Genomic DNA, 12,488 nt, shown 5'->3' with positions numbered 1-12,488 from the left:
AATAATGTTAGTGTAATTATAGTTGGTATCAGCTACACTCACACCATCCACCCACGTTAGGTTTTCCACTGAAAGTATACAGTTTTTCAGCATATTTTGAATTAGCTACCAGTTTAAGTGTACAAACATATATAAATGTCTCTACCGTTAGAATATTAAATGATGCAGCGCACATGCAGTCTTTATTTTAACATTAGGTTTTTCTGAACATTTTATTAACTCATGTATTTTTTGTATACGTGAAGTCAGCTGCAGGTTATTATGGAAGCCTTCCTGCCGCTAAAAAAAAAAAAAAAAAAAAAAAAAAAAAAAAAAACACTTTCTCACAATTCTGACTTTTTTCTCAGAACTGTCAGATACAAATGAGCAATTTCAAGTTATAAAGTTGCACCCAAAATTCAAAATTGAACATCACTACTTGCCATTGAATTTAAATCACGTAATTGCAGAATTGTGATTTTATGTCAGACCCTTGTAAGGATTGTATCATGCAATTCTGAGCAAAAAAGTTTGAATTGTGAGATAAAAAGTCATAATAACCTTTTTTTATTATGTTGATATTTTGAGAAACTGAAAATAGGCAGCACCATAGACCAACTTAAACCTGGTCTGAAGTCTAAAGTCAATGGTGCAGTATTTCTTTGTTATTTAAAGAGCATGCTAGTAGAAATTAAGCCTCTGGGCAGGTCCACAGCACGCATTGACTTTGCTTATTACACACAGGGATGAACAGCAGCACACATGCCAAATATTACAAACTAAAGGAATGCAGTATAAAAGTGTATAGTGACATTGTGTATATCAGAATTAGCCTACCTATTTGTGTTCAGCCTAATACTAATTATAATGAGAAATGAAATTGGCTAATTAATTTAACATTTTTGGCAACACACACACACACACACACACACACACACACACACACACACACACACACACACACACACACACACACACACACACACACACACACACGTGTGTATAAACTAACTCATCAGGCAGAACTATTTGAAAGCCTGCATCTAACTCACCTGAATTCCTGCTTATCCCGTACATGATCTTTAACTTTGCGCACAATCAGATCAGTTTCTTCACTTGAGAAGCACTTAGCTTTTCCTCCAACAAATTCCACCACGTTCCTGTTTGGTGACTATACATTCTAAAGCAAGCCTGTCACCTATATGTTGCATTATTGTTAGCATATACCTTGTTCTTTCTTGCCTTGTTTTTCCCCTGTCCGACCTCTGCCTGTTTTTGGATTTTGTGGTTGTCTTGCCTCTTTAAATTCCTGTTTGCTGTGTTTCGACATCTGCCTGCTTTGACCATGCCTTTGCTAAATAAAAGCCTGCAAATGGATCCGCATGCCTCAGAATGCTACATCAAACCAGGATCCATCAGCTTTTCATCCAAACCATGGGCAGGTATGTGCCTCGCTGCATCATTGCTGACCCTCAAGCAGGGTACCCGAACACTACCAGGAATACCTAGACCTTGCTTACCTCTCAGACTTACCGGACTGTTTATTGATTGACTTCTTTTGTGAGGGAATAAATAAACACTGCACAAGATGGCCGCCTTGCCAGAGCCACTGCACAAGATGGCCACCAACCCAGAGCCACTGCTCAAGATGGCCGCCAACCCAGAGCCACTGCACAATTTCTCCCATCTGCCAGCCTGCTCCAGAGGAGTCGGCATCTGCCATAGAACCTCCAGAGTGGGTATCAGTCATGACAAAGCCCTCTGACTGCCCAGTCTCTGCCACAGAGACTAAGTATGGGCTCACAGCGACTACTGTCAAGATCTTTGAGATCGCTTATGAACCTTCTCCTGGCTCAAGTTAGGCTAGAGAGATTGAGGAATCCTCGCCTTGCCCAGTTATGGCTGTGAAGGTCATCAGGTCGCCCTCGCCCTGTCCAGTCACAGCTATGGAAACCGCCTATGAACTTACGCCCTGCTCCATCTCGGCTGTCTGTGACTCATTTACCAGCCCTGCTACAGCTATGGAAGCCTAAAATGAATTCTCGTCCAGTCCTGCCACGGCGATGGCAGCCATTTGTGAATCCTTGTCTTGTCCATTCACAGCTATGGAAACTGTTGGAGTTGTGCATTGATGTTGAAGCTGTGTATTGACATTTTGCAACTTTGACCTTTCAGGTTTCAGCTTCCATCTGGTATAACACTTTTTGTTCTAGGTCATGACATGACATGGCCTCTATATAGTATCTTAGACTGGTATGGGCGCCAGGGGAATCTGAAGGAATGAAGATCCTGACGCCCAAAAAGATATGTGACGAACATATCTGGAGTCTTTGTTTTGCCAGTTGTTTTTACTTATCTTACTCTGTCCTTTTTCTCTATAAATAAAGTGACTTGCGATCTGAGCTTCGGAGGCAAAAGGGAGGTTAAGGAGAAACCTGCTTCTCTCCCGCTTGCAACCGACAGCGCAATCCTTGCAAGCTAAAAATCCAAAAACTTGTCTTGTGTTTTATTTCGCCTTGAGTTGATCCTTCCTGGTAAAGAGCCGTTTGAGTGAAATAGTCTCAACAGAAACCACCTATGAACTTACGCCCTATTCCTTCCAGGCTATAAGGGCCGCCTGTGAATCATCATCCAGTTCAGTCACAGCTATGGAAGCCACCTGTGAGCCCTCGGCTGGCCAAGTCACAGCTAGGGATGCTGTTTATGAATTTCCACTCTGCCCTGTCATGGCTATGAAGGCCACCAGTGAACATTCGTTCAGTCTAGTCACAGCTGCAGTTTTCCTACAGAGCAAACAGGTCAGTGGACGATGCAGTCAATATGGGACTGCATTATGTTCTGCAACACCTAGACAGACCAGGAACTTATGTGAGGATCCTGTTTGTGGATTTCAGTTCGGCCTTCAACACCATCATACCAAACCTCCTCCACCCCAAACTAACCCAGCTCTTGGTGCCCACCTCTGTCCGTCAGTGGATCAGCAGCTTCCTGACAGACAGACAGCAGTTAGTGAGGCTGGGAAAATTCTCATCCAGCACCCGCACTTGAGCCCCTCAGGGTTGTGTCCTCTCCCCACTGCTCTTCTCCCTCTACACCAATGACTGCACCTCTACAGACACCTCTGTCGAACTCCTGAAGTTTGCGGACGACACCACAGTCATCGGCCTCATACATGACGGTGACGAGTCTGCTTACAGACAGGAGGTCAAAGAGCTGGCTGAATGGTGCAGTCTGAACAACTTGGAGCGCAACACGCTCAAAACAGTGGACTTCAGGAGGAACCCCCCTGCACTCCCCCCACTCACCATCAAGGACAGCACGGTGGTAACAGTGGAGTCATTCAGGTTCCTGGGCACCACCATCTCCCAGGACCTGAAGTGGGACACTCACATTGACTCCATTGTTAAAAAGGCACAGCAGAGATTGTACTTCCTTCGTCAGCTGAGGAAGTTCAACCTGCCACAGGAACTGCTGAAACAGTTCTACTCGGCCATCATACAATCCATCCTCTGCACTTCCATAACTGTCTGGTTCAGCTCAGCTACCAACTCTGACCTCAAGACTACAGAGGGTAGTCAGGATTGCTGAAAGAATCATTGGTACAACCCTCCCCACTCTCCAAGAACTGTTCCTATCCAGATTGAACAAAAGGGTTAAGAAAAATCACTCTGGACCCCTCACATCCAGCACACATCTTTGAACTGTTGCCGTCTGGTTGACGCTACAGAGCACTGAGTACCAGGACAGCCAGACACAGGAACAGTTTCTTCCCCCAGGCAGTCCATGTCATGAACACTTGGGGACACTTATTTATTTAACATACAGATTTGCACATAACACTGCACAAACATAATTCATGTTTACTCTTGAATGTTTATAGTATATATTTTTTTTATTTTTGCTGTTTTGCACATTTTATATTTTGTATATTGTATATAATTCTCTTTATTACCTGTCTTGTCTTGTTATCGTGTTGCACTGTAGAGCTTCTGTCACTAAAACAAATTCCTCGTATGTGTAAACATACCTGGAAATAAAGTGATTCGGATTCTGATTCTAATTCAGCTAAGGAGGCTGCTTGTAAACTCTTGTCCAGTCACAGCTACAGAGGGCATCTGTTAATATTCATTCAGCCAAGTCTCGGGGCCACGAATGCCCGGTCTATCTCCGATTCTGTCTCGGTTTCTTTAAGGACCCAGTCTCACATCCAGTCTCACATATGCTGCCCTGGTCAGTCCAGTTCACCCTGTAGGGTTCCAGTTCCGTCGGCTCTTCCAAGCTGCCAGATCCGCCCTGGTGGCCGTCCGACTTTCCTAATCCGCCCGCTCCGCCTCAGAGGGTCTCTGCTCCGCCCGGGAGGGCTTGCGCCATGCTTGCTGTGTTCTGGAGTGTCTCAATCTCTGCCTGCTCTGCCTCAAGACCTTGTATCCCCACATGGACCTGGCCCACCGTCCTACCCACTGTTCTTCCTCCTGTCCACCGCGCTCCTTCCCCTTGTTTTGTAGAGCGCCAGGAGTCGCTCCTAGGAGGGGGGGGCTATGTTATGCCAAGCCAGCAGAGGGAGCTCTTGCCGCTGGATGAACTGTGATCATGATCTAGCATTACTGTTAGCATATACCTTGTTCTTTCTTGCCTTTTTTTCCCCTGTTGATGTTCTCTGGTTTTGACCCTGCCTGTTTTTTTTTAACGTTTGCTGCCTGACCTGACCTCTACCTGTTTTTGGATTTTGTGGTTGCCTTGCCTCTTACATTCCTGTTTCCTGTGTTTCAACATCTCCCTGCTTTGACCATGTCTTTGCTAAATAAAAGCCTGCAATGCATCCGCATGCCTCCAGACCCCTCAATCGTGACACAGCCGCACAATGAAAATGCTTGTTCAGTTTTTTTTTTTTTTTTTGTTATAGTTTTCTTTAATTTGGCATTTCATTTCAGGATCTTCACTATACATATTAAATGATGCAGTACATATGCAATGTACACATACTTTGTGTAAATTAGTGGGGTTTTTTTGTATAAATGGAGACAGCTGCAGATTATTCAGTGAAAATACATGTTCAATCTATTTTCGTGTTATTTCCTCAACCTTTTGATGCAGTTGAAGTAGTTTGCCTATTGAGTCCACATATTGTTCCCATTTCAGCTCCTAAGGTGAGGCACTCATTCTTGCAATTCTATTAGACAAACATAAAAAAATTGGTTATTTATTCATTTATTGCATCTGAAGTTTAGGTTTAAACTTTAAATTATATTTGTTGTTAGGATAACTGCTGAGCAAGTCAAAAGTTACAAAAATTGGGACATGTTCCAAGTAAATTTGTTTAACATTTTTGTTTGGTAAGTTAGGCTGGGTACACACCACAGGATAATCGGGCTGATTTTGAGCCAATTTCTCCCCTTCCGACAATCCTAGGTAATTATCCCAATTATCTTGGTGCTTCTAAAAATAATTTTGTCAGAATCTGCTCGGAAGAACATCAGAGGTCTCGATTGCACATCTTAAATTTTTAACATGTTGAATATTTACGATCGGAAATCCTGATATGTGGGGGGGAGCCCCGAGAACAAACACGCATTAAGATACAGAGATTATCACGTGAAACAAAACTATATCCAATCAGAAAGTGAGCTGGCAAAAGACAGAAGCATAATAACAAACACAGTCATGGCACAGCACAAAAGGATCGGGACAGCAGAGATTCAGGATTAGCTTGTCGATTTGTGGCAACAGAGTGCTTATACAACGTGTCTTATAAAACATATATATTCTTAAATCTCAAGAGATTACCCCCATTCATGGTCGGGACTGTTAGGGTGTGTGGTGTTGTCTTGTCACATTGAGGCACACCACAACCTATAGGAGCAAAACCTGAAATCTAAGATTTTTTGATCTTCATGTTTGTGGTCTCTTACATTTTGAAAATCTTATAAGATTAAAAAAAATATATTTTAGTGTGTACCCAGACTTGGAAGGATGGCTTGGAACTGTAGGATGTGTACAGCCTCATTTCAATCCAGACCACACTTGCTTATACACATTAGATTGCAGCATGGTCATTATTCAAAAGTTAGTCCATTGCCATGTTTACATGAAGACTGTGCATATTCATTTAATCAGTAAATGCCCTGAAAACCCATTTATCTCGATATTACATAGGGGATAGCATTGCACAAGAGGCTCAAAATCAGGAACCTTTAGTTTGTAACTGTCCAATTTGTTTAAGCAGCCGTTTCAGGCCCCTGAGTATCCATTATACAAGTGTTGCCAATTTAGAAGTAATGTGTACTCGTCATTCAGTCTACACAAGAGCAAGAACTACCAATTTCACCTCAGATTATAAAGATGGTCTGGTAGTCAGTCAGGAATAAGATATACCACAGTGCTCTCATGCTACAGCATCTGACACTACAGAAAATGAACCTGGTCCAAGTAATGACAGCCTTGATGTAGCAGAGATGCAGTGTGATACTGACAAGTTGACATGTCATTTAAAATGTAATTTGTCCTTATTATTTTTGGAGATGCAAAACATCCTCCATGTCTCGGACACAGCTTCACAGGAAATCATTTTACACTTTAATAAGATATTTTCCTTATCAAGGCCAATAATAAAAGAAACCTTAAGAGAGACACTTGAGATACATAACTGTTTCTAGTTCTGTTCTGGATTAACTAACTGAGGCTGTTATGGACTGCAATGTTCTCTGTGTTTTCTCCACTGTTGAAAGGCATATTCATTTGTGTGTCTGCAGACAATCTTGCAGCACACAGATTGGGAGGCTTCACAAAATCGTTTAGATCTGAGTGTGCCTGTAGGTTTTTTTTAGCCACTTGAGATCAGATGAACTCTATGAGTGTAATGCGGGGGGATTTCCCCATGAGAACAGAGACCAGTCATGACATTCATGTTTGTTATGCTTTGCAGAGTGATACCCAAAGCAGTCGGTTTGGTGTTAAAGGAGACTGTGCTGCTTGAGGCATTGAAACATTTCCACCCCGTCACTGGATGTGCTCCAGACATGCTTCATGACCTCTTGGAAGGTATTGTACCAGTTGAGTTGTGTTCTTGCCTTCAAAAGCTGGTAAACCAGAAGCACTTCACTTTAGACTACCTAAACAATAAGATTGAGTTGTTTTACACACTGACAAAACAGACAAACCACACACACAATACCAAATACCTGATTCACAAAAGGCAGTGTTGGTGGAAATTGTCATGAAAACACCAGCTTGCTTAGACAGCTTGCTTAGACATGTGCTGTTTTAATGGTTTTAAAAGACACTGTTGAGCTGTCTAAGAATCCAATATTAAACTACAAACTATCCAATACAATAAAGTAAGATCAGTGTGGAGCACTAGCCAAATTGGGTTTCAAGCTGCTAGTGCATCCATGGGCAATGAGGTTTGAGGAGAAGCATAGATTCTCTAAAATAGTTGACACCCAAAACCTTACGAATGCCACTGCTTCTCTTGAAACTAGACACCAAAACATGATGGCATATCATCCGAACTCACCATCATATTTTAAGCCATACACATACTTCAAGTGTCTCTTCAGTGCTAGTCTCAATACTGCCTGATTGTGGTTTTTGTTCAGGGACAGACAACTACTAGCACAGTCTACACCACATCTAGGGTCACCATATGACACTGACTATGCCCCAGGAATGTTTGTGTCTGCAGAAGCCAGTGGTGGATTGCCTCAGTTCTGGAGGATTGATGAAATCTTTCTTGTCAAGAACAAGGTGTCATTTCTGCAGTTTGTTTGAGTCATGGTATGTTGAACAACTTGTATCTTTGGTGGGCATGAATGAGTTGCTACCAAAAGTTACTGTTAAGCTTTTTTTGATGGAGAAACCAGTTCAACATCAACAACACACTCAGTTATTAACTGATGATTCCACACCTCAACTTGTTTCAGAGTGGCCTCAAGGCAATTTTCGAGTGCCAGCATTTTCTTATAAGGTTGAACACACACTTAGAGAAGGAAATTCTGCCTTTGAGAAAGAAAAAAAAAACTGGAAAAGTGCTGCAGCTAACCAGAGACCAAGATCATGATGTCCTTGACAAAGTAGCAACTGCAACCTATAATTTTAAAGCTTAACCAAGTGACAAAGAGCTGTGAAAAGCAGCAGAAACTCTGGTCACCAAACACTCATGTCTGAAAGAGCTGGGTTCAGACACCGGATGGTTTGCATGAAAAACTAGCATCAAATTAAAAATGGGAAACTACAGAAACAAGCCGAGGAGAGCAGGATGTCTGGAGTTGCAGTGAACGCTGGAAAACGAAGCAAAAGCAGTCCAGACAATGAACCATCATACTTGAGCATAAAAAGGGCAAGACATGCCAAAGTAATCTATTTACCAGACTTCCCCAATGTCATAATGCTTCAACTCTAGAGCAGCAGAGGGTTGTACAGATGAAGAAAAATCTTGTTGCTGATGATAGGAAGATGCAAACGCATCACGCAGAAATGAGATCATTACCATTCCATAATTTTTAGTATATAACTTAGGACACAGTGTAACTAAGAAAAAAAGTGTTTTTGTGTCCTTTTTAAGGGATAGCTCACCAAAAAATGCACCAAATCTGTATAGCTAATGTTGTTTGGATGAATACAGATGAAACATTTGGAAGAATGCTTGTAACCAAAGTTTTTAGCCACCCATTGACTACCATAGAAGCAAAACAAAGAGAACAACAAAACATAAAGCATTTTTTTTTCTACTATGGGAGTCAATGGGGTCCAAGAATTCTTTGATTAGAAACATTCTTCCTAATATTTTTCTCTGTGTTCATCAGAACAAAGACATTTGTACAGATTTGGATAAGAGTCAGGGCTCTTACTGCGATCATTAGTTTTATGTATCCCTTGACTATTCCTCGTCAAGTTAGCATTGTTTAGGTTAACGGTGTTCTGTGCACTTCCTCTGTATCTGAGAGAAGATGCCTCAAAATGATTAAAAACATTCAGTTAAGGTAAGTCAGTTATTTTGCATATTTCTTAGAATTAAATATCGGCATTTTTTTCACACTGGTAAGATAGCACTTGGTAATTGTGTTTCAACTCTTTTTATCCAGATTGAAGATGATTCAGAAAAGCCAGACACTGATTCATCAGTTGCCCTTTTGACAGTCGTCCGAGAACTCCCAGTCATTGCTCTTCAGTACAATCCCGAAAAGATTTGAATCATCCTTAAGAATGATGTTGTCATAAACCTTCAGAGACTCTCTGATGCCTTCCTTTTGATGTTTGGCTTAATCTATGCATTGGACATTTCGTATCAAAGAGTTTATTTAGAATGTTCTTTTTCTTGATGATGGTAAACTTAAGCCAAGAGTGCTGGCTCTAAAGAATGACTTGCTGATTCATGCACAGTAATTTTATACTGTGTGTCTGTTTAGTGTTGTGTTGTTTTCTTTAATATCAGGCATATGTGCAATATTTCATACTAATAAGCAAAAACAAAAATAGCCATTTCTTCTGTCACAAAGTATAAAAAATTGTGCCTATTCCTTTAGGTAATATGAAAATGTATTTTCTTTTGCCTTGTGTGCCTTTGTGTTGTAAAGTCAAAATCAATAATAATAATAATAAAAAAACTATATATATATATATATCCTTTCTCTTACCCCAAGGGGTTAATTTCATATTTGTCCCAGAAGAATCCTGGATCCCCGACAATTAGATGGTGAATTAGGCCGGTATTTTCCTCTTTTCCTTTGTGTAATTTAAAAATGTAAGGTTTAAGTTATTTCTTTCCCATACACAAACTCAATTAAAGAATTTACATTTTCCGAGAAGAACAAAAAAAAAACCCAGACAATAAAGAAAACCAAAACAACCCCTTTCTGTGTTCTGAGAGGGTAGATAATCAAATACCAAAATAAAGTCACCAAAAAAACTCTTTCCAGATCACCCTTGAGAAAACTCAGTACAGTATCTCAGTACTATACACACAGTAGCTACACATATAAAAATCAATTCAAACCATACGCAAATCAGTCAAACAGTGGAAATGTTCGCTCGATCGTAAACGTTGTGGCCCGGTTCGTTGGTGGACTTTAAACAAACGATGAATTGAAAATAATCCTTCACGGAAACAAGGCACTTACGTTCTTCTGATGAAAATCAGTGAGACGATCTTACGTTCCTCACGCACTCCACGTGCTGTCACGATCCGTCGGGAAGACGCGACGAACTCTCCTCAGTCCCACACGCAGCAAAGAAGTGTGGTTACTTCGCAAACACAGTTCCTGAATTTAACTGTCTATGCTTCACACACGGCACAATTAAGTGATGACTCGCGGGATCAAAAAAACTTAAATAAAATTACTTTAAATAATAACACAAAACAAAACGAGAATCGTCACGAAACGCTTTGGGTTTTATATTTCGTCTCCAAACGAATGACTAATTTTTTCCCTGACAGATCTTGATGGAAGCACACACACACACACACATTACCATGTGCAACGTCACTGGCTTGTTTTCTATATTGAACATTACATTGGACATAACCTGAACACAACGGCTATTTTTTCCTTTTTAAAAAAAAAACGTCACTGGCTATGTACATAAACACAGCATACCTATATTGAACACACTTTTACATATATATATATATATATATATATATATATATATATATTTTTATATATATATATAAAATCTTACCCCAAGGGGTTAATATATATTGTCCCAGAAATATTGGTACAATTTCTGACATAGTGTAATTAAACACAGGATACACACACACACACATTACATATCAAAATATATATATATATATATATATATATATATATATATATATATATATATATATATATATATATATAATATATTCTGATAATAAATACTAAATAAATATAATTACTCAGAATACATTTTTTTTGAGTTAGTAGACCTTATGCGGGTTTATGGTGCTCAAATAATTTTCCTTGCAGTTCTTTAAACAAATGACAATTTCAAAAACACTGAATCCTCAGCAACATCTGTTTTATCTGCTTACTGCAATCTGAATGAGAAACTATCAAGAGACAGCAGTTCTTTAATGTGTCTCATTTAACTGAGCTTTTGCCACTATTAGAGAAAAAAAGAACCTAGTCATCAGCCATAATATACAAGCAATCTCAGTGAGCTGTATTCACTATATGTCACCCTTTCATAATAAAGAAAAGTTAAAGTTATCCTAAAATTTATCTTTGAAAGAGCTGAGGCGAAGAAGACTAGACGAACTGTACATTGTTTACTTCCTGTACAATGGGACTGCAGGGGCTTTTTGTTTTGCACTGCAGACTGCATCCATTCATCAATATCCAGTCAATTTCTAAAATTACACGAACTGACACCAAACAGACTTGGATGAAAACATTGAGAGCAGCATGAATAAATATTGCACACAACTCATTTAATTCCTGAGAGAGGTCTTAATGTGCATGTGCTATTATGTAATTAGTTTTGCTTGCTCATGTTTAGGGTCAGGCATCTGAACAGGCTTCTAACCCCAAGCAATGCAATTTTGTTCAGAACTCGTCCTGCATCATTTGTGCTACAGACATAAATTATAGCTCCAATTATGGGGCTTAAAAAGGAGAAGTGTGCTATTTTATATGCGATCGGACATACGATTTTCACCTGGCAGAAGCTAAAATTGGCAAAAAATCTTATTTGAAGGAGGAACTGCAATTTACAGAGACTTGAAGTCGTGCTCTTTAACTGTAAACCACTCAGACCACCTTAGCAACCGCAAAATAACATGAGACTAAAAAATGTCCCCATGAGTGACAAAACAGGCATATAGCATTCAAGCACAGATTCTCAGACACATCTACAGATCAGAAAATCACAGAATCTAGCAACCTAGCATGACCTAGCAACCCTAAACAACCACAGTAACCACCTTAGCAACCGCAAAATAACAACCTGGCAACTGATAACAGCACTCCTGCATTATGGCAGCACATTCCGCACAAGCAGGCAGCGCTTTCTACAGAAAACATAACAATCTAGTTATTTATATTTTCTGACAGACCGCATGTCTAAAAGCGGGTTGCTCAGCAGTAAAACATATAGCTGAGAATAAGTGCAATTGAAGCTGTGGAGGGAAAATTATTACACCCCCACATTCCTACCGACGGGTATGTTTGGCTTTCCAGACCTGCATAGCGGCTAATAGAGCCTACTGGGTAAGGCAAGCATGCAGCGGTGCTGGGGTGAGTGCACTGATTTGGTCAGGTTAAATATTTCAGATTTTGCAATCTAGGTGCACTGGAAAACATGACTCCGTCTACTATTCCATCACACGACCCGCTGCATTTGAATGACTTTTATGACATAGTAAACTTGCTTGGTAGCTCACCCGGTGCAGGATTGCTCCTGTGGACGCGGAGTGCTTAGGTAAACGGAAAAGTCACGAAAAAATATCTCTGGTTGCTTTTGTCAATACTATGTTAGGTTCAGGGTAGGATTTAATGTTTTCGGTATGCAATTTTGGAAATTTCAAC

General features: G+C 40.2%; 1 long non-coding RNA gene across 1 annotated transcript; it reads right to left on the bottom strand.

Annotated features, from left to right (window-relative positions):
• Positions 1–5,034: 5,034 nt before the first annotated feature.
• On the bottom strand, positions 5,035–10,407 carry LOC122358087. Its single transcript, XR_006252570.1, has 3 exons — positions 10,095–10,407; positions 9,612–9,699; positions 5,035–5,149 (listed from the first exon to the last, which is right to left on the bottom strand). It is a non-coding gene; the product is annotated as an uncharacterized LOC122358087 (long non-coding RNA).
• Positions 10,408–12,488: the final 2,081 nt, after the last annotated feature.

The sequence above is a fragment of the Puntigrus tetrazona genome, chromosome 14, assembly GCF_018831695.1.
Source record: "Puntigrus tetrazona isolate hp1 chromosome 14, ASM1883169v1, whole genome shotgun sequence".
NCBI lineage: Eukaryota > Metazoa > Chordata > Actinopteri > Cypriniformes > Cyprinidae > Puntigrus > Puntigrus tetrazona.
The sequence above is the reverse complement of the archived record's forward strand: the minus strand, read 5'-3'. Positions and strand labels throughout refer to the sequence as shown.